The sequence below is a fragment of the Erpetoichthys calabaricus genome, chromosome 2 (assembly GCF_900747795.2).
Source record: "Erpetoichthys calabaricus chromosome 2, fErpCal1.3, whole genome shotgun sequence".
In the NCBI taxonomy this organism is placed as follows: Eukaryota; Metazoa; Chordata; class Cladistia; order Polypteriformes; family Polypteridae; genus Erpetoichthys; species Erpetoichthys calabaricus.
In genome coordinates this window covers 317,791,019-317,815,333 of record NC_041395.2, presented here as the reverse complement: position 1 = coordinate 317,815,333, position 24,315 = coordinate 317,791,019, and the positions used below count along the sequence as shown (strand labels likewise).

Below are 24,315 nucleotides of genomic sequence, written 5' to 3'. Positions count from 1 at the left end.
ATTCTTTCAGATTTCATAGCGTTAATTGATTTCCTGTAATTTAGTATGATAGTGAATGACCTTCAAATTGCTTTGCATTCCTGCGCGCTTTCCTTCTTGTGATTCTTTGTGAACACTATATAAAATCTAAGACTGATTGATCGATTGATATATAAGGAGGAAGAAGAATGCCTGAGTATGGAAGGTGCTATATAAAATTAAGATATACTGTGGTTTCAATTATGATTTTATTGCAACATGTGATAAAGAAGATGGCCTGCACTGTCATGTAAGACTGGCTGATATATGAAAGGAAAATGAATGGCTCACTATGAAATCTTCTATATAAAATTGAGATAGACTGCTTATTAAAGTAGTGTGAAATAAAGCTCTGTACAAAATGTACTATAAAAAGATAGCCTGTTCTGTCATGTCCATGACCTGGCAATCAACTAGATTAATACTCTTTGTAATGCAATGTACTGTTGCCCTTAACGTACATCCCTGTTTCATGTCTTTAAGCTAGTTGATGTTGTTTACTTACATAGAAAGCTGCAAGTGTTTCTTTTTTTCAGAGCACCCAAAACAGTGAGTGTTTTAAGGCCACTTTTAGTTTGGCGACAGAGCAACATGTTATAAATGTCAATAAATATAGATAGATAGATAGATAGATAGATAGATAGATAGATAGATAGATAGATAGATAGATAGATAGATAGATAGATAGATAGATAGATAGATAGATAGACTGTACTGTATTGGTCCACAAAGGGAAATTCACTTTGCTGTAACAGACTTAGAAAACATTAAAAATAACACAGTGCCAAAAAGCACTTACTTTGGTGCAAGAGCCAGACACACAGTGTACAGTAATGATATAAAAAGCTATTTTGTACCTATGCCAATGTGCCTGTCAAAACTGGGTAAGGCAAAGATTGGCATTACTGTATGAAATAGTGCTCACAATGAAAGGTATTAAATAAGATAAAGATGGATTGCCTTGTAAAGCACTTTATTATATACTCCTGACTAATAAATTATATATTTAAAATGAAGCTGGATTTGTCTGTGCTAGTACACAAAATGAATGCTGCTTTTTAAAGTGAAGGCTAGATGCCTTGTAAAACCTTTCTTGATGAAATAAAACAAAGATGAATTGCTTTATAAAACACTTTATGAATTGCTTTATAAAACACTGAAACTACATAAAGTAAAGATGGATTGCTTGGTAAACTGATTTGTTAAAACACTACATAAAAATGTACAAACATTAGATGCAGCTAGACTTTAAACTCATTAAGAGACCACTGAGCTGTTTTTTAAAGCCACATCTGCTTAAACATATTTTAAAGACCCTGAAATGACACGGTACATCTGTTGTTCGTTTAACCAGGATTGATTACTCAGTCATTTTCACATTTAGAGCTAACTCAAACACTAAATAACCACATCAATTAGCTTTACCCCTGCCATCCAAGTCATTTACCAAATGAAGTAGCAGTTGCTAAACTTACCCCAGTATTCCAAAAATGTAACAGGCTACATCTTTCAATTTCTAAAGGCATTTGTCAATCAGTCTGTACAGGACTCTGCATTTTGTAAATGGGATTTATTAAGGAGAAGTATATTGTTTTCAGAAAATGTGAAAGAATTGACTTTCCACATGGCTAATTAACCTAAAACACAAATGTTTGGGGAAATTAGATGAAAACCCTAGTGCCTGTAAGAACAGTCACCCAGATTTGAGGAGAACATGTAATCTGAAACACAAAGTGATAAGGAAGTGATAGGAGGGCATGGGATGTCTGGGGCAGCAGTGCTAATCACTCCATCATCGTGCTGCCCCTCATATATGTTGTGTAACTCAAATTACCTCTATTTTTTGGGGTTCTTATTTTTATGTGAACATCATAACAATGCACTTTACTTTTTTCTTATTTCATATTGTGCCAGCTGGTAGTTGAAGTCACTCAGCACATCAATGGTAGGGATTGAATTGATAGATAGATAGATAGATAGATAGATAGATAGATAGATAGATAGATAGATAGATAGATAGATAGATAGATAGATAGATAGATAGATAGATAGATAGATAGATAGATAGATAGATAGATAGATAGATAGATAGATAGATAATCTACTCCATTGATCTAATAGCATCCCAGAAAATAAAAACATGGGGCTCTTCTCCCTAATGTGTCTATTTTTGAGCTGATGTTAATTTTTTTTAATTTACATTTTTTTTACATTTTTAACAAACTCATTACATCTACACTTTGCATGAAATAACACAACTTCTTGGGCGCATTCTAAAATCTGCACTATTTAAGCAGGGTCACATTTTTTCTAGCTATTCAGACATTCCACTTTAAAATTCTTACTGACTGCATCTGTGATTGCGCTATATACACATCAAATTTTTTATTTTTTCTTTGTACTGTAACATGAGTTGTTTAAAAGTTGATTTGTGTAAACCATTAAAAACATTAGAATTTTAAATGCTGATGGACTGATTAGTGCAGTGACCTTTATATTACTGTATATTATAAGATGAATCACTTATCTTCATGTTTTGGACCAGGGTGAATCACTGAGTGGCCATTTTGTTGTGAGTTCAGCCCATTCAGTGCACTACATAGATTAAGTGGATTAGAGACATGGAGAATGGAAATCCTGCCTTCATGCCATAATCCCAATTGTTACAACAATAATAAACTCATCCCTTGACACTGGCTCTGTGCTGCTCACTTTTAAAATCGCTTCTGTAACCCCAATGTTAAAAAAGTCTGGTCTTGATGCTGACAATCTTAACAATTTCCGGCCTATTTCCCACTTACCTTTCCTGTCAAAAGTTCTCGAGTGTGTTGTAGCTTCTCAACTCACCAATTACCTAACCTCTAATAATTTGATGGAACCCTTTCAGTCTGGCTTCAGGGCGTGGCACAGCTGTGAAACTGCTCTGCTATGGGTAACCAATGATTTGCTTATGGCAGCAGACTCTGGACAAACCAGCATATTAATTCTATTAGACCTCAGTGCAGCATTTGACACTGTCAGACATGACATCCTACTGTCCAGAATGGAGAACATGCTGGGTATCTCTGGCACTGCCCTCCAGTGGTTCAAGTCCTATCTGACTGATAGGCAAGAGTTTGTTAGTCTTGGCAACAGCAGATCCAGCTCAGCGCCAGTCACACAAGGAGTCCCTCAAGGCTCTGTCCTCGGTCCTCTGCTTTTCTGTGTTTATATGCTTCCCCTTGGCCATATTATCCGTAGCTATGGATTGGGTTATCATTTTTATGCAGATGATGCTCAACTCTATTTCAATGTTAAAAGTGGAACTTCATCAGAGCTTTCTCAGCTCACAACCTGCCTTAGTGAAATTAAAACCTGGATGGAGCAGAACTCTTTAAAATTAAATTGCAATAAAACTGAACTCCTGCAAATTGGGACTAAAATGCAACTTAATAAAATGAGCTCCTTCCCAGTCTATCTTGGCAGTGATCTTATCAGACCTGCCTCTACTGTAAAAAATCTTGGTGTCATTTTTGATTCCTCCCTCTCTTATTCCGCCCACATAAATCACATTAAGAAACTTTCTTACTTTCACCTCCGTAACATATCCCGTGTTCGCTCCTTCCTCTCCTTCTCTAATGCTGAGAAACTTGTCCATGCTTTTATCACATCCCGCATCGATTACTGTTATTCCCTACTGGCAGGTGCCCCTTCTAATCTTATATCACAGCTCCAGCTTATTCAAAACTCAGCTGCAAGAGTCCTTACACAGACCAGTAGCAGCGAGCACATCACACCCATCCTGCTCCGTCTCCACTGGCTCCCTGTGTCTTACAGAATCGAATATATAATCCTACTAATAACTTACAAAGCCTTAAATAACCTCGCGCCAAACTACATCAGTGACCTTCTCCATCACTATGTGCCTGCCCGCCCACTAAGGTCCTCTGATTCTGGCAATCTTGTTGTGCCCCTCACTAATCTACACTCCATGGGTGACAGGGCCTTCAGCTGTATAGCGCCCAGACTCTGTAATGACCTACCGAAATTAATCAGGTCAGCTGACTCCATGAATTCTTTTAAAAAACAACTCAAGACTCATCTGTTCAGGAAGGCTTTTAGCTCTACTTGACTTTATTACCTTTCTCTCAGTTTACTTCTCTGTCAAGATGCTAATGTAACCTGTATGTGTGTGTGCGAGACCATCAATTATGTGGTCTGTTTCTTTTTTTTCAGAATTCACTGTCGTAATCTTCTTTATTTATTTGTCTGGTTTGTACAATGCTATATACTGTATACGCTGCCGTTCTTTATTATATTCTGTAAGTGCCTTGAGCATGGGAAAGGCGCTATATAAATAAAATGTATTATTATTATTATTATTAAAGGAAGTAAGAAAAAGGTAAGATGGCACATAACAATAACTACAAAAATGTGAAATCCAGCAACGTAATTTAAATAAATTAGAATTAAAAGTAAAGCTTAATGAAAAAAATAGTAGCCTTACTATTTTTTAAAAGCTCAAAAGAAATAAGGAAAATAAGCACTAAGACAGCAACAGCATCTTTTATTACTATGGTCTCAATGAGAAATGGTAAACACCATTTTTTTCCTTCATTATATTACCTCACTAATGCTGCTGAGTTTAAATTGACTTTATTTTTCTTTTTCAGTGTTTCTAAACATCAGTGAGTCTTCCTGATTTTGTATCAGTAGAAAGGCTCCTCAGTTTGCTGGAGCTGACATTTTACAGACACAGTAGTTAAGAGTGTGCCCTCTAGTGGCTATAAACACTACACTGTAATGCTCTACAAATGACATGCTGTATGACCCTCATGGAGATGTCAGTATTGCCTGTGGTCACCTTGTTGAAAGTCAGAAGGCAGTTCTCTGTATGGTCTTAATAAATTACCTTGGGAAGACGTTTAGTTTTAAAATGTGCTCTATAAAATATAAAAGTTGCTGGTTCAGTCAATCAGTCCTGACTTGTTTATATCCATCCATTATCCAACCCGCTATATCCTAAGTATAGAGTCACGGGGGTCTGCTGGAGCCAATCCCAGCCAATACAGGGCGCAAGGCAGAAAACAAACCCCGGGCAGGGCGCCAGCCCACCGCAGGGTACACACACCCACACACCAAGCACACACTAGGGACAATTTAGGATCGCCAATTCACCTAACCAGCATGTGTTTGGACTGCGGGAGGAACCCAGAGCACCTGGAGGAAACTGACTTTTTATATGAGTCTTGTAAGTCTTTTCAATTTTTCAGGACTTAAAGACCAAGGAATAATAAACCTCCAGAATTCCTGACACCACCTCAAGCCACTGCTTATCCACAGAATTTCAAACAGTTACAAAACCCAGTGAAAAAAATTAGGCAGACATTTTTCATTTTGTCCCATGGACACACAGCACTATATTGTATTCTTGTGCACTTTAGAAACCACACTGTAAAGCTTCCTACTTATAAAAGATGATTAAGTAAAATTAAGACTGACTGATTTCTGTAGCATTTAAATGTGTTCTTTTGCAAAAAGAATTCCCTACTTTGTGAAGCAATTTATAAGGGTGTTAAGTGTGAATGAAACTATACTACCTTAGAATTTTAACTGACTATAATAACCATTATATACAGGTAAATAACTTTAGTGTTGAGTAATAATGGCCATCCTCATTATGCTCTTCATAAACACTTTTCTGAATGTGTATTTTGGCCTTAGGCATGACCATTCACAGCATGATTCAAGAGGAAAAATATAACAGACGGGAACAATTTTCTGCCCTTTTTTTACCTCAAGAACCCGAAAAGGAAATACACAAATGAAATCCAAAAAAAATAAAAACAAAAACAAAAAATGCACACAAACACAAACAAACAGCCTGATTTAAATCCAAGGCTAGTAATTGTGATACAATAAATCCAACTATTTTCTAAACTCAGGAAGAGGCATGTGGAAAATGAAGAACATTACATATCGGTTAACCTCTCAGAAAGGTAAACTGCATGTGGTAAAGAAAGGAAATAAAATGCTGTAAGGAGTGTCTGTCAGGTATAAACTATCAGCATCGTAGCAGGAAGTGTGCTACCTAGTGGATGACGTCAGCAAAACCAAAGGAGCTGGTGGCTAACTTCATAACAATGAGACTCTCTGTCTGGTCACCATTCAAGGTGTGGATGTGGAGGTGGAAGTTCTGTTATAAATGCTTCGGGGACCACACCAATGGCAGGCTGGACTGGTCTCATAACATAGGAGAACTACAGAAGAAAGAACAGAGCAGATTCTTCTGTCTTAAGAGACTGTGCTACTTTAATGTGGGTAGTGCCATCCTTTCAACCAACAAATTATTCAGCAGAAATATGTCAAGAAACACTACTGGAGCTCCTTCATACTTACAACAGTACATCTGTATAGTGCCACACTGAGACTGGAACTGCCAAATCAGACATTTTCTTTCTTACTTTATAGTCATTCTAGTGTGGTTTGTTATTTGTCACATTATAGATAGATAGATAGATAGATAGATAGATAGATAGATAGATAGATAGATAGATAGATAGATAGATAGATAGATAGATAGATAGATAGATAGATAGATAGATAGATAGATAGATAGATAGATAGATAGATAGATAGATAGATAGATAGATAGATACTTTATTAATCCCAAGGGGAAATTCACATCACATTATAATAATATTACTTATTATTTGAACTTCTGTAAAAAGTCATACTTCCCAAATAAAGTTTCTATCTATCTATCTATCTATCTATCTATCTATCTATCTATCTATCTATCTATCTATCTATCTATCTATCTATCTATCTATCTATCTATCTATCTATCTATCTATCTATGGCCATCATATATAAGCTACAAGATTATCATTCCACACCATCTCACATAAGTCACTTAAACTGGCTGTGGTCCAACTGTAAAATTAATTTTAAAAATGTAATTTTGTTCTATGCCTGCAAAGCTCTTTGAAGTGGTGTTTAATACAGAAAAGCACTATATACGAGAGTGAGTCAAGCTAAAGTTAGAAAATGGGATTTATTAGAAAATGGAACAAACCTTAACAAAACTGATGTCATTTCTCAATGGAGTCTCCACCCTTCTCAATGCACTTGCGCCACCTGCCTGGAAGTGCCCGGTTTCCAGCAGAATAAAAGGTTTTGTCTTGTCCTCGCAACCACTCGTGCACCCGAGTTATTGTCAAACATTACATGTTGAGGGGGTACTACAGTCACTAGTGCATTTTCTAATAAATCCCATTTTCTAACTTTAGCTTGACTCTCCCTCGTAAAAAGGTCTGCTATTAATAAAATTGTTTGCTTGTTAAATATTTCTGTTGACACTTTGTGGATCCAATGTGATTCATTTAAATGTAAGACTTATTAAGTGCCTTAGAAATGGGTAAATCATGGAAAGATGTTACAGATTCGTTCAACATTCGCTTCACTGACTTAGATTATCCTGCCATTGTTTCAGCTTTCAGAATATGAAAACAAATTTATATTGGAGAAATGTATATTAACTATGCATTAAAGTATTTGCTGCTTTTGATAGAAAATATTAAATAAGTAATTTTAATGAAAATTATTGTTATTTTAAATATCATATCTTAAACCCATTTCATGCAGTTCAAGGTTGTTGGGGGCAGCAGCAGCTGCAAGCCTATCTTGGCAGCACAGGGCACAAACCTTAAAGATGATGCCACACACATGTACTGTACATAGTATACAATTCATAACTGACAATCTAACCTGCACATCTTTGAGAATGTGGGAGGAAAACCTGAGTACAACGAGAAAAAGCCTTGCAGACATGGAGAGAATGTGCAAATGCCACAGGAATGTCATCCAAGCATAGGACTCAAACCCAAGACACTACCCCACATGCCTTGAAACTTCATTTCTACATCCATATCATTGCAGAGAAAAAAAGTTAGGCTAGTTTTTAAATTTTAAAGGTAATCAGATTTGAAAAGGAGACTTCCAGTTTAAAAAAAGGATTTCCTGCACACACGACAAAGAGGATAATAAATACATAGATCCAATAAATAAATACATATTCCAATGATATTTTCAGTTCTTGTCTTCAGTTTTCTATTCTGTAGCTTTCAAAGCAGTGATGGAGCAGCTGCAAGCAGGGACACAATAGGCAAAGCCTAAATAATTCAGTGTTTTTTTTTCTGATGGGTGCAGCTATTTTAAAATGCCATTTCAAACTCCTGGCCTGCTTCATGACAGCCGTCACTTGCTTTGAACAGGCTTTAGAGAATGGCATCTGGCCATTTTGGATTTTTTTTCATATCCACACTTTAAAACTGCATAGAGCAACAAATAATGTATTTAAGGCGTTGTAGGATTTTAACAAGTTATGTAGAGTTTTGCTTAACAACTTTGTATGTTGGAATTTGCTAAACAGTGTCTGAAGTAAGTTTTTCAATTCTTTCCTTTATTTTTCAGTCTCACTCATGCCTATATTTGGAGCATTGAGTACATGGCAACTATCTACAACAACAGGTCAATTTTAAGCCTGCATGCCTATAAGGTATGGAAAGAAGCAGAGGTACCAAGTTTAAAGAACTGTGGATCATAAACTTACAGTGGAAGATTTACTATATCTTCCAAAATACTTAAACAAGGCTGAAAGCAGAATCAAAGGCTAGGGACTAAGAGTCACACATACAGACCATAAGCTTGGGATGACGCTTCGTGGTTGAAACGTACCTCTGTAGTTTCATGAATCAAAGCAGGCTGTATCACAGAGAAGGTAACAGCACATCCCATTCAACTCACCTAACATACAATTCCACAGTCACCCTCATTGTCCATAAAGTGTCCTGAGTTTTCTTCCAAAATATATCACAGCCTGTTACTCGTCACCCTATTGTGTCTTGTGTTAAAGTAACACCTAACATCCACTTTATTTATTCCTTTTCAAAGGGCTTGTCACTCGTGTTTTGGAGGATCACCTTCCAGGCTTATCAGAGGGATGTAATACCACTCCAGGACAAGGGGGAGTGCTGTTGCTAAAGGTATTGTCTCTTTTCACATTTAAAGCATAGAGAAGTGCCCAATGACGGCAACTGACCCCACCCCTTCTGGTTAGAGTCCTAGAAAAGACAAGCATCCCCAGAAGGAGGTGCCTCATTTTTAACTGTGCTTGCTGCAGGACGGAGCTCCTCCAAGACAGACCCACTCCACTGAGCCATATTGAATTAAAAACCTGACCCAAGGCAATGACTCCCTATTATTTGTGTTCTTTTGCATTATCGTGCACCTGTTTCTTCTGCTATTTGTCAGCATCAGCTTAAATGGGGCGACCCCCAACAATTCTTTGGATTCCCTAATTCACAGGATGTGATCTAAAGTGACTTCTAGTCATTGGGAATGGTCAGGCTTGCTGACTGACGTTGTCGATCTTGTCAACTAAAATGACAAAAAATTGCTAAGCACATCACATTTAGTGCCTTAATAACACCCTTCCAGCACAGTCATGCTTGCCCATTTTTGTATTAGCCATTAATATGCTGCCTGATGGAGCTGGTGCTGTACAAAGGGTCTTTTTTCATTTCTGCCATGGAACGTGAAACATAAGACATAAGACAGGTGAATTTCGCTTCTGTTTGTGAGGTCCACAACATCTGCATTCCTCATTGCCGCATTATACAAGTACCATTAACGGTGCACTGCAGTGAATACACTTGACTTGAGCATTCATAGTTTTCATCCTCTTTCTTTCTCTGTACGTTTAGCATTCGTTTGCTCAGCGGTTGATGCGCTTGCTGCTTCCTGAGCAACCCTAGCGGCCTACTTCTTCTCTTCTTTCGCCAGTATCTTTTCACGTTAAAACTGATTAAGTCAGTGTTTGTGTTGCAATTACTTAGTACAATTTCTTCAATTTTTCACTTAAGCTGGCACTTAAGTCTTCAATCTGCCTCAAGAATGATTTAAAATATGAAGAGATAGGGAAAGTGACGGTGAAGGTGGTAGGGATGAGAATGGAGCCCGTACACATGTGCCGCATGGCCACCCTGCTGGCTGCTGCCGAGTGTTGATCCTACAGTAAAATAAAATAAAAATAAAACGAGGAATAACCTTGGAGCTCAATCATCATCCCGAAAGTGGATAGTAGAAGTCACGTAGCATATGTGTACCACATTTCAGGTCAATAGATCAAACAGTTTACGAGCCACAGGTGATTTAAAATCCTGGACAGACAAACGGACAGCCACGATAGCGTATTATATATAAAGAATCATTAGTTGTTAGTTCTCATGGCCACAGAGCCACTACTATGACTAAAGACAAAATCAAGCCTGTTTAAGGGGAGACCAGTTAGACTTAGTTACTGGGTATGTCACATTAAGCAATTGTGGACACAGACTGCCACCCACTCACTAAGATTATGTGAATTAAGGCTATGACTGAAAACTGTTCAAAGAGATGTGACATGGTATGGTCACATGGCCTTGAGCCCCTCCTGATCTCTATATGTTCCTTAATTTCTCTTCATGACTCTGCACTCATCATGCAGTCTGGGATTCTCTGCACTATTTCCCTAGAATTGTCAGCATCTCATTCTTATAGTATGGACAACCAAAGTGGACACAGCTTAAGCACAACATCTCTTGACTTGTTCTCTAAGCCCAATAGCCTAACACTATTGGTAATGGCCAATTATTACACCACAAGTCTCTCTAACATTTTCTAGACTGTGGCAATACATCTAATAGTGTTATTTCTAAATGTGTAAAACTATTTACATTAAAGTTCATCTGTCCAAATCTGAATTCTGGGCTGCCTCTGATAAAAGTTTCTGAGGATGGATCAAGAGATGACAAGTAACTAGTAAACTGGCAAAGGGTTAAAACCAAAAAAACCAAGCCAGTCTTTCATCTGAGTCTATATGAGTCAAAAACACAATAAGCCTTAGTCCACTGCCAGAAAACTAAGCACTTGCGAGAAAGGTTTTGAGAATAACCGCAATCTTGGACACTGATGTACTTGCAGCTTCTGTTTATATATTAGAACACCTAAGACTTCATGTGGTGCAACTTCTGGACCCATGTCTTCTAGCAATCATTGTCATGCCATAGCAACTATGTTACAAAATGTTGGCATTCACAAGAAAACAAATCGGCATCATGGTAATTTCATGCAAATGATGAAATTAATTACCAAGCGACTGGACGGACACATGGATACACTGATATTCATGCAGACACTTGTCTTTTTATTAAGATGGATGAGCTCATTTCTGTCCGTCCATCAGTTGCTCTCTTTTGGAAGTATTCCATGTTAACATTTGTAGTGTACCATTGATTTGGAATGTATTTTTTAATGCATGTAGTAATTAAATGAACTGCATTTTTCATTCCAACAGATGATGCATCACAAACATTAGCACTGATTTTATGAATCCCATATCAAATGGCATACAACCAGTAGCAACCAGACAGATACACACATGCACACGTAGACCCATGCCCTTTGATTAAAGTGGATGGGTGATGCAGCCGTGCTGTGGTTTGAGCTGCTGTTTCACAGCCCAGTGTTCCAATGCTGACAAAGTCAGTGTCCATTTACAGGTTCTCCCCATGCCTGTGTGTTTTTCTTCAGGGACTCCTGTTTCCATTCGCATTCCAAAGACTAATTGGCAACTCCAAATTCACCAGTGCAGGTGTACCCTGCGATGGACTACGGTTCCATTGGGCTCCTACCATCTTTGTGTTACTGGGATAGGCTTAGACTCCCTGAGGTCTTACATTGAAGTAAAAGGATTTTAAAAATGAATTGATGGGTCAAAAACTATTTGGCTTGCTGCCTACATAATAATAATAATAATAATAATAATACATTTTATTTATACATAATATCACCCACACACTCAATGAATTGAACCATTCTTATTGGAACCTTTCATTGTTCCCAGTGATGAATTTTGGGATTGGGTCAAGGTATAAGGTCCACCCATCTAACCAGCCACCATTATTTTGATTCAGTTCAGTTATGATTCTAAACTGCTTCAATTGTTTGTTGAAGATTCTGCAGCCTATTCTATCAGCGGTGGGTCCAAGTCAGGAAACAGCCCTAGCTGGAGCACGTGATGGGTAAAGATGCTATATAAAATAAAAAAAATGAATTGTTCTCCTACCTTTAACTTATTACACACAAATAACCATTAGATATTTTATATGTGGCCTTTGATGGCTTTGTGAAGACCTCTACAGCAATGCTAACTCTGCAAGGCACTATATAATGCTAGCACATATTACTTTGCTATATCTTGCAAACTTACTGCATGCATTTTCTGCAATTGTCACTTTTCCCAGCCACTAAGGTCATATTAGAAGATGAGATTCACTGACATAGCCGTTGAGCTTGTTGTGAAAAGTTACTTCTGTATATTTTCTGAAAAATATTTTCTTCTGTGATTTCTGTTAAAGGTATCAACAGAACATCTTTTTAAAAAGTTTGTGCTGTAGTCTTTAATTTGCCTTTGTATGTGCTAAGTAAATGCCAGTACGGAAACAAAAACAGTAGCATAGCCGTGCATAGGGTGGTACAGCTGTATCACAACCCAAGAGATCGAGGTTCAAACCCAGTCCTGCTCTTTCTCTGCACATTCTTTCTGTTCCTAATGCCTTGTTCTGTTTCACAAATGGACTGGGAGTCTAAAGTATATGGCTGCACATTCAATTCTTAAATTTGAGCCACTGTGTAAGCCTAAGCAACTGACTTACTGTAACCTGCAAGTACTCCAGCTATACACAAATACAGGCTGTATTGGTCAGATAGTGTTGGTTATGGTAAGATGCTGTATAAAATAAAATTGGCTGTTTGAACGACTATTACTATTATGTCTAGTTCCACTCCATATTAGCTAAACTGGTGACTCTAAACATCCTATGTGTGATCGTGTCTCATGCTGTTTACTTTATGGGTACCTTATGCCTTTTGCTCCACACAAGCCAGAAATACCCAGTAGGGTGAGTTTAAGAAAAAGATGGGCAGATCAAGTATAGGAAATAAAAAATTCACTGTAGAAAAGAACTGATTCAGCATTCTTGAATGCATAGGAACTGTACATTTTTCCAAGGCTGTATGATCCATTTTGGGTGCAGTTTTGACTTTTCACAGAACTGCAAAGGCTTTGTTTTTGAACACAGACTGTACAAGGTCAGCCTTACTGACTGCGAATTCTGCAGTGCAGCATATTTTGGTCTTATTTGGTAAAATGCACAAACTGCTTGGCATGATCCTCTAAACTGCTTGAAGAAAAAAAGCTGGCCAAGAGATGAAAGCGTCACTACATTGTCTGCACAAAGACATACATCTGCTGGCTCGGCAAGTGACAATGGGAGTAGCGACAATGCACAGCGTGTGCACAAAACACACACACAAGCTAGTTTGAGAGGTGATTATTTAAAAAGGACAGCAATAAAATCACTGAAGTGACTGAGCTACAGCATGTGTGCATGAATGATTCTTAAGTGTGCTTTATCACCCCTTGTTTACATCCCAAGGACTACTTTACACACTGTGATGTGAGATCCATAACTGCTTCTCAATAAAAGGAAATTTCAACATAGCAGAAGTAGAAAGTCGTGCTCAAAAATCACTGCATACAATAAAACGCTCTCAAGTGAGCCATCGGGAGAGGAATGTGTCTGTTAAAGGTCGGATTGCCATGTATGTGTGCCGGTCACAGATACAGTGAATCTTTCAGCCAGTTTTCATTTAATATAGTGACTTCTACTCTCTACTCAAAGACGTCAGACAAGTGGGCTCAGGTTGATCTTTAACACCTTAGGAAAGTGAATAATGAGATCACTTATTTATTATTGTATACAGCAATTTTCACACACATACCACACTTTTATGCAGATGAAGGGTAAAACTATCCATTTTCATTTATATGGAATCCTTCACTCTCTGGGCAGAGTTCAGAAAGGTTAGTAAAATACAAATGAACGCAGCAGGACTTCTCATCCATAAAAGACAAGATCAAGGCCTTTAATGACCTCTTAGGCACAGCCATCAGCAGTGTGTCTGTCTGCAGAGAGTGTCAGTCACGTTGAGAAGTTTACTGACCTCAGCAGTGACATTCATGTGTCTGGTGACTCCTTCTATGAAGTCAGTAGATGGTTTGGGAGAGCATGGGGGGTCATGAGGTCGCTGGAAAGGGGTGTGTGGCACTCCCGATATCTGTGCAAAAGGATGAAGGTCCAAATCTTTAGAGTCCTGGTACTTGCTGTTTTGCTATATGGTTGCGAGACATGGACCCTTATCCAGCGACCTGAGATGAAGACTGGACTCCCTTGGTACTGTGTCTATCCAGAATATCCTTGGGTATCGCTGGTTTGACTTTGTGTCAACATGTGGTTGCTCATGGAGTCCCAAATGAGGCACATTACCAGCATTGTGAGGGAGCGTCAGTTAAGACACTATGGCCATGAGGCACGATTCCCCAAGGGTGATCTAGCTGACCGAATACTCCAGACCAGGACCAGGCCAAGGGGACGCCCACATAACACCTGGCTGCTGCAGATAGATGGTCATCTCCGGATGGTGAGATTGGACCACGTGTCTGACTGGGGGGTTGCCAACCGAGATCCTGAGCTGTTTCATCATGTGTTGGGTGCGGCAACGTGCTGTACCAGTGCGTGCTCCCCAACCTGACCTGACCTGAAGACAATTACTTACTTTATATAGTGCCTTACATCCCATGTGAGAATTCAAAGTTGTCTATCAACATTTATTTTATGTAGTGTTTTTCAATCCATTCTAAAGTTCAAAGAAGTGATTGGTCAATATTAATTTTATATAGTGCCTGTCACCCATAGATCAGTGCTCAATGCATTCATCCATGATCCTTTTACATAGCTGCCTGAAGCCAATTAGTCAATGATTATTTTATATAGCTTGGTTCATGTTCAAGCCAAATTTCAATGATATCAGTTAACTTCATTTTGCACTGCATCTCTTGTCCGCAAGTCAATCAATTATCATCTTATATAGTGGTCTTCAACCATTAGCCAGCATACAATGTATTCACACAGACTCATTTTACATAGTGAGTTTAGTCACTAAAAAATTATTCCACCTTCATTTGATGTAGCACCTACTAACCAACACACCAGAGTTCAAAAATATCCATCCAGCCATCCATTTTCCAACCCGCTGAATCCGAACACAGGGTCACGGGGGTCTGCTGGAGCCAATCCCAGCCAACACAGGGCACAAGGCAGGGAACCAATCCTGGGCAGGGTGCCAACCCACCGCAGGACACACACAAACACACCCACTCACCAAACATACACTAGGGCCAATTTAGAATCGCCAATCCACCTAACCTGCATGTCTTTGGACTGTGGGAGGAAACCGGAGCGCCCGGAGGAAACCCACGCAGACACAGGGAGAACATGCAAACTCCACGCAGGGAGGACCCGGGAAGCAAACCCAGGTCTCCTAACTGCGAGGCAGCAGCGCTACCACTGCGCCACCGTGCCGCCCGTTCAAAAATATCAGCTACTTTATTTTACATTGCTTGTTATGTCAAAGTGCCAATATCAATAGATCTCCATATTACACTTTTCACCCATAAGCCTGAAAGCACAGAATTCAGTCACCTTCCTTTATTTGGGAAAATTTCACATAAAAGCCTGCCAGCCAGCGTTTATTTTATATAGCAATTTTCAACTAACAATTCAGAGATTAAAGGGGGCATTAGGTCAGTCTTCATTTTTCAAGTGCCTTTCACCTATAAACAAGAGTTCAAAGAATCAAACCAATTTCATTTTATACATCTAATTTACTTCATAGGCCAATTAGTCGACCTTCATTTTACTTGGCAACTTTTAATCATAAGCGAGAGTTCACACAGCATCTTTAATCACACACTTTATTTTTCATTCAAATATCAAGAGTTTAAAGCAGTCAGTCACTCAATAAATTTTCCCCTTGAATAGCATCTGTCACTCAGAAGCTAGAGTTCAACGTAGTCAAGGAGTCATCTTCATTTTATACTGTACCCTGTACAAAAAAGTCAAAGTTCAAAACTTTCAACCAGAATTTGTTTAGTATAGTACACTTCAGACCCAAGTCATCCATCCATCCATCCATCCATTTTCCAACCCGCTGAATCCGAACACAGGGTCACGGGGGTCTGCTGGAGCCAATCCCAGCCAACACAGGGCGCAAGGCAGGAACCAATCCCTGGGCAGGGTGCCAACCCACTGCAGCCAAGTCATCCATCTGATTATAATGGAGATCCACATTAATAACAGGTTGGATGGTCTCGGTAAACAGAGAAATTATATAAGAAAGGGCACAGCAGGTTCTTTTTCCTTAAGAGACTGCATTCTTTTAATGTGGGTCCTGACATCCTTCACATCTTCTATAACACTGTAATGGTCAGTGTGATTTTCTATGCTGTGGCGTGCTGGGCTGGTAACATAACTTCTAGAGAGACCCACCGAATCAACAGGCTTATTAAAAGGGCAGGCTTAGTTACAGTATAGGACACACTCTAGACCCCCTGAAAGTAGTAGAGCGCCATTATGACCAATGCTGCATGTCCTCTCTCTGACACACAAACACTGTGGACTTTCAGCCGACAAGTCGTCTATCTATCTATCTATCTATCTATCTATCTATCTATCTATCTATCTATCTATCTATCTATCTATCTATCTATCTATCTATCTATCTATCTATCTATCTATCTATCTATCTATCATCAGTTTTGCGTAATTTATTTTAATTTTATATATAACGTCTTGGTCACTGTATTGCACTACATGCTGCCAAAATAGACACTGGTGAGCCACAGATCTGAACTGGAGTAAGTGTGTTCAGGCAGTCTTTAATCTATATCTATGTATATATAAAAAATCCAATGTCTATCTGTATGTCCACTTTTCACAAGAGAACTACTTAACTGAGTTAGATTGGGCTTTTTTCTATAATTTGCTTAAACATTCCGGTTGATTTTGTGACTTCTCTCATCACACTAAGTATCATAGTTCACTTGCGGTACCAATTTATTTGCCTAAGCTAAGGGGAGGGGAGCAGTGCCCTCCTCACTCATGCGCCAGCCTCTGTTCGAGTCGCTCTACATCTCACCACGTTTTGGAGTGTAACTTGCCTCTGCTTAGCTAGCTACACCTGTTTATTCACCAGACATTATTATCTACAGATTGTTAAAGAGTAACACTTGACGTTTTTGAGAGAGAGATCAGAGTTACGTGTGTTTTAGAGGGTAGCTCCTCATTGGCAGAGATATCAAGGCCACGTGCTCTTCTCCCCATGCTGGGGACGCTCTCCTGTCAGAGCTGAACGCGATCAGATACAGTGCCAACATTTGACATGGGAGCATACCTACCTTCCGCTTGGCCAGAATTATTATTTTTTTTTTTTATTGATTTTTAAAGTTTGTGGGGGACAGCTAGTCCATAATAAAGAGATATTTTATTCATTATTGTCTATAGTTTATCACATTTCCGTGTTTTTCTGATCAGTTTTTATTGATTTAGTAAAAGTATTTAAACATCTTTCCCCAATTTAAATAAAGAGCCAAGAGACTGTCAGTTGAAAGCAAATTGTTGACAGGCAGTTGAAAACAAAGGACCTGGGCACAGATGCAGAATGATAATCCCAGAACACTGAGAAGAAATGTTCCCGGGGCATTGACAGTGCAATGATGACAAAAAAGGACCACTGGATGTGTGTTAAGATGTGAAAATAAACTGGAAAATTTGCACAGATTTTCTAAAAATGATATGAGCTTTAGATGGAATATGCACTGCCAGAGGCTACTTTATTAGGTACAACTACTTGTTAAGACACATAGCCTGCTCCTTCAAGCAGTCAGTCATATGACTGCATTCAATATATACTGTATATACAATGTGTGTATATATACACTGATCAGCCACAACATTAAACCCACTGAAATGTGAAATGAACAACATTGGTTATCTCATTACAGTGGTGTTTTTCAAGGGCTGAGATATATTAGGTAGCAAGTGAAAGAAGGTAAAATGGGCCATCGTAAGGATCTGAGTGACTCTGACAAGGGCCAAATTGTGATGGCTAGATGACTGGGTCACAGCATCTCCAAAATGGAAGGTCTTGTGGGGTGTTCCCAGTATGCAGTGGTTAGTATCTACTAAAAGTAGTCCAAGGAAGGACAATTAGTGAACCAGTGACACAGTCATAGGCGTCCAAAGCTCATGGATGCATGTGGGGAGTGTAGGCTAGTCAGTCTGGTCCAATCCCACAGAACAGCTACTGTAGCTCAAATTACTGAAAAAACATAATGCTGGCCATGAAAGAAATGTGCCACAACACAAAGTGGATTGCAGCTGGCTGTGTATGGGGCTGCGTAGCTGCAGACCGATCAGTGTGCCCCTACAGACTCCTGTCCTCCTCCAAAAGCAACTGCAATGGGCACACAAATGTTAGAACTGGATGATGGAGTAATGGAAGAAGGTGGTTTGGTCTGATGAATCACATGTCCTTTTAGATCAAGTGGATGCCCGGGTGCGTGTGTGTCATTTACCTGGGGAAGAGAAGGCAGCTGCATGTAAAATGGGAAGAAGGCAAGCAAGCAGAGGCAGTGTAATGCCCTGGGAAATGCCCTCCTGGGAAACCTTCGGTCCTAACACTCATGTGAATGTTTTTTTGACACCCACCACCTTGTAGACCATACACACCCCTTCATGGCAATGGTATTTCTTTCGGTAATGGCTTATTTCAACAGGATAATGTGCCCTGCCATACTGCAAACATTGTTAAGGAATGGTTTGAGGAACATAACAAAGAGTTCAAGGTTTTGACTTGGCCTCCAAATTCCCTAGATCTCAGTCCGATCAAGTATCATGTAATGTGCTGGAAAAACAAGTCTGATCCATGGAGGGCCCACCTTACAGGACATAAAGGATCTGCTGCTAATGTCTTGGCAGTAGATACCATAGGACACCTTCAGAGGTCTTGTGGAGTCCAAACCTTGACAAGTCTAAGCAACATATATTATGTAGATGCCATAGCAGATGGACAGTTGTCCCGACTGGGATGGAGTGCAATGCCTTACCTTTCTGGGAGGCCATAATGGATGCATCACATGGAAGGAGATGCAGCCCAGCCTGGATGGCTACTAGTTCTAATTTCAATTGAGAAGAAGAAATAATGGATGGATTGGGGAAGTCTTGATATCGGGGACAATTCATCCATTAGCACGAGAGGTGTCAGTGCTTCTCTTGCTTGGCCTGGTTTGGAAACCCGCAGGGATACCTGGGACTTGTACTTCGGATGGGAGGCACTGTCAGGTTCCTTGGGTGCCTCCAGCGAGACACTGCTTAGAGAGTACCTCCCTGTTGTCTCAAGCTTTCGTGTGACTTGGAAGTATTTCTGCAGTGTAATAATGTGGCACCAGAAGTACTCTCACCTCTCTGTGGGAGTCAGGGTCGAGAGAGGAGATGGAAGACACTTGCCTGGGAGGAGTACAGGAGAAATAGGAAGTAAGGAGTCTATTGTTGTGCTGTTCTGTACTGTGCTCAGTAAAAGAGTTATATTAAGGCTTACTACAGTATTGTGTTAACTTGGAACTGTGTGTGTGGGTAGTTGTGCCAGGGGTTTGGGGATCTGATAAGCCCCCTGGTGGGCACTATTTATATACACGTATATACTGTATATATATGTAGATCTGATGAGCTCCAAATAGGGTGAAACAGGTGTCGTGTACTCTTTGTATTATTTTACTGGTACTATATAACATGTTTATGATCTGCTTCTTGCAACTAAGAGGACTGGCGGACCAACTATAAAAGCATTACATGGTAGGTAATCACCCAAATATCAGATTGTGATCAGACCTACACATGAAATATTTAATCTACACCTCGTCAGATAAGCGTACCAGCTACAGTGGCACAACATCTGAGGTTTGATCCCTGCAAGGGGAAGTAAAAAATGTGTACACCTGATGAGCCCCAAATAAGGCGAAACACGTGTCATGTACTCTTTGCATTCTTTGACAGGTATTATATAACACACACATATATATACAGTATATACAGTATAGGTGGGCAAAAGTAGGTTCACAATTGTGAGTATGTGATGGTGGCAATTTGAGCACTTACAAGATTGTACCTAAGTGCACTGTGCTGTTGTATTGTAATAATCATAACCTGCATGTCTTTTTTCATATGAACAACTGTAAACCTAATTTTGCCCACCTCTGTATATATATATATATATATATATATATATATATATATATATATATATACTAGGGGGTTGCCCCCTTCATGCTTTGCTCACCAACCCTCCTGGCCTGCGCTATGCGGCAGCCACTTCACGTCTCTGCTGCTCACATTGTAAAGAGGGGGGCTGAACGCACCCCAAGGAGACGCGGTCACTCCTCTAAAAACCCCTCATAAACAGTGATACAATGGGAAACAAATATTTTTTTTTTACCTCCTCTTTGCTCAATCAGCTGCTGGCTTGCTGCTGCTGCCGTGTCATATGATCTGCATCTTGCACAGTGTTTCAAACATTTAAAAGCCTGTACAGCAGCTGTCCTACTCTTTGTCTTTTATTTCCGGCCCCAGGCCTGGTTAAATCTTTTGGTACAAAGTCACATCTCGCGGGACGTGAGTTCTTGATATTTTTTAGTTTATAATTTAAAAATGGAATAAGAATCTGAAAATCTAACAACATCACATTAAAGTTTGATAAATCCTGAAAAGAATGATATCAAACATTTATATGTAGGTTTTAAAATAAGCCCAAATTAAATCGTAACAAATAACATGATATAAAATCATTGCACAAAATTGTTGCACTTTCTGGCTATCACTGCTTGAAGTGACTGATTTTTAATTTATTATCCTTCTATGATTGCAAAGTAGCATTGTCAGCAGCCATTCCTTTAGTGTTCTGATGGTCACATCCCTTAGCTTATCCTTAATTATTCACTTTTAAATGCTAATTGGTTATTAGAGAACAATTTTTATTTACATTAGCAATGCTAACACGTGTTATTCTGTTCAATTAATCAAGAAAATTGTTTACACTTTGGTTGCAAGTTCTGGCATACCTAAAGTTCAGCTCTGGGTATAAAATGACTAAAATGAAGCAGCTTTCTCAAGAGACTATTTGAGCCCCCCTCAACTGTCATCTTCCCCTTCCTTAATAATAATAATAATAATAGGAATACATTTTATTTATATACATACTGCCTTTCCCATGCTCTTCAATTTTACTGCTTTCTCTGGTGGTACCTGAATCTGCTGGGATGGACTTCCCAATGAGCCTCTTTTGGAATAAGCAGGTTTGTAAATTGAATAAACTAGATGGATAGTAAATTAGAAATCAAAGAGAATGTCACTAGTGTTCAAATTGCCACAAAGAAAACAAACTTTAGAACACTTTGTAGACATGCCACAGTTCTCCTTGACCCTAACAAGAATGGCACAGTTTATCAAAAAAGGTCAGCAAGAGCCTAATAAGCTTCAAAGAATGCTGTGTGAACAAGTTTTCAAAAGTTTATGTGGAAAGAGGCTATCAAATAATTTTTATAGCCCCAGTTTAGCTGTTGACTAGAGCCTGGAGAAATATAGTGAAAATTCCCTTCTGACAAAATTCAGAGCTTTATTTAACATAAAAGAAGAAGGGGCAATGAGGATTGACAAAGAGGGACAAACAAAATTCAACACATCCTTCATGCCCTCTTTTTTCTGAACCATCGTCATTCAGTACAGGGGGCCAGAGAGCTGGAACTAACTGATACAGCAAAGGGTGGAAGGCATGAGCCACCTCTACACTTGATGCCAGTCCGTTTAGTGCTCACACACAGTTACTACTAAACCCCGAACCAGGGAGATTTGCTAAATAACCTAACCACATGTCTGTAGTGTATGGATGGAAATTCAGACAAACAAGAAGTGGGTATGAAAACTCCACACAGAACACAGACAAGTTCAGAATATAACATAAGACAACAGAAAAATAAACTGAAAAGGAAGAGAGAAAACAGAAATATTTTACTAAGGGATTATCACACTTTCGAAATGAGTGTAATCTGTCATGTACATACTTTTTTATTTATTACTTTTACACTGACACCAAATAATCCATGCATTTCAATTTCAGACAAGCCAGTGACTATTATGCTGCAACCCTCAACAAGCAAAGTATTATAAAAATAGAGGATGCATTACTAATAAAACAGTGAAGAGCACAAACCCTTAATCTTTAGTTATACCTAGTAAACCATTAACATTTCTTTTAACAAAAACCTACTGTTGCTTCCAGCCATGTAACATACCAAGGAATTAGACGTATGGGAACTGCTGTCATCCTTCATAAAGAGCTAAATTGAGTCAGCTACTGGAATTCTCCAGAAAGCACTTGAAACAATCTTAAAACATTATAAATCTCTTAGTAGGTATCAGTCTATCATTGTTACATTTGTCATATGACAATACCACTTAAAACAATACATTAAATAACACACTGTAGGTTAGATACAAAGCAGGTGAAGATGACAACATTTCTAAAGATAGGAAATACCTACCCGGCTACCTGTTTTCCAGACATATTTTTCCAGTACAGAGCCATTTGAAGCTGGAGATTTGTTATCTTAACAAATCTAACAGTGAAATAAAATATTAATGAAATATTACAATGTAAATGTTAAGAAGGAAGTAAATGAACTTTATTGCTACATAATCTTTCCCAGCATTAATCTTTATACATTCCACAGTGATAAGAGATGGCTCTGATGCAGCAGAGTAAATACCCAGTTACTGTATTATTTTGTAGACATTTACAAACACTTGCATATTGTGATAACTCTCTAAAGAAGTCACTCTTAAAATGAAAAATATTTCTATTATCCCAATGACATACCTTATATGAACTTGTACATAGGCTCACTGTCATATGGCCGTTTCAAGCATCTATTGTTCTCTTGCTGCCCTTCTTCCAGTTTATAATTCACCCAACTGGACACACTTAATCTTAGCTCATATTACGGACGATCATAATGCCAATTAAGATCATTCAAAAGTGCCTCACAGCTGGCATCCAAAATTTTTGAAAGGTTTCTGTTCATGACTGTAATACAGCGGCTATCCGGTGGAAAATCTAAGATCCAGAGGATTCTCTGACATGACGTCTAATTATAGCAGGTTTACTCGTATCTGAGGTTGTTAAAGGATAATTTATACGGTAGATTTCTGTACATATTTTAGTTATACATATCACTTTAGATAGATAGATAGATAGATAGATAGATAGATAGATAGATAGATAGATAGATAGATAGATAGATAGATAGATAGATAGATAGATAGATAGATAGATAGATAGATAGATAGAATGTGAGTAAACAAATAACTATACCAAAGTATTTAGAGAATTATTTTCTTGAAATTGAAAAATCCCAGCACTTCAGCACAAAGCTACAGAAAGATTGCTGATACACAAACACACATACTGTATATATATCCACATATACCCTGTCTATATATTCACTATACATATATAAAGAGTGTAGCTTTTGTCAAAAGGAATATATTTATGTGAGACAATGAAGGGGGGCAGAGACATGAGAGAACTGAATGATGTGACACATAAAAAGAAAGAGGGAGACAGAGAATGAAGGAGGAACCTCCAAGACCAACTCAATTTGCCAGATCAGATAGATAAGAAAGGCACTATATATCAGATATACAAAGAGATAATAAAAATACTACGAGACAGCTATAGTAGATAGTATTTTGAGGCGGAGTAGGTAAATCCATCTCTATCTGTATGTAACTTTTACATAAGGCGTATTTAACAAAGATACTGTACACAACTCTGTGCTGCATATCTGACAATGTTGTGAATGTCTGCATGAGGTACAGAACATAATCAGACAGAAAACGTCCGAAGTTACCCCTTGTTCTCCCTGCCTGGTGCTACAGTTAAAAAAATCTGTGTCATTATTATCAAAATATGATGTTATTATGTAACCAGAGAAATCTAGACTAATATACTTTGTTTCAGGCTTATGTATAACAAACTCCCTAATAATTCACGGTGGCACTGAGCTAGTTATTGGACACAGACATATCTACAGAACATTTAAGATATATTTTATATTGATTTTTTTTCTTCACAGTTGAGATTTGATTGATGTTTTTTTCTTCACAATTGGGATTCTTCAAACATCTCCCTCCACAAAGACTACAACGTGCACATGACAATAATCTTGAAATGAAACTTCAGCCTGGATGAGAATTAAACACA

General features: G+C 38.6%; 1 protein-coding gene across 5 annotated transcripts in view; it reads right to left on the bottom strand.

The window, feature by feature from the left end:
• The window catches only part of mypn (myopalladin), a 364,168-nt gene that overhangs the window by 85,906 nt on the left and 253,947 nt on the right, over positions 1 to 24,315 (bottom strand). The window lies entirely within an intron of this gene.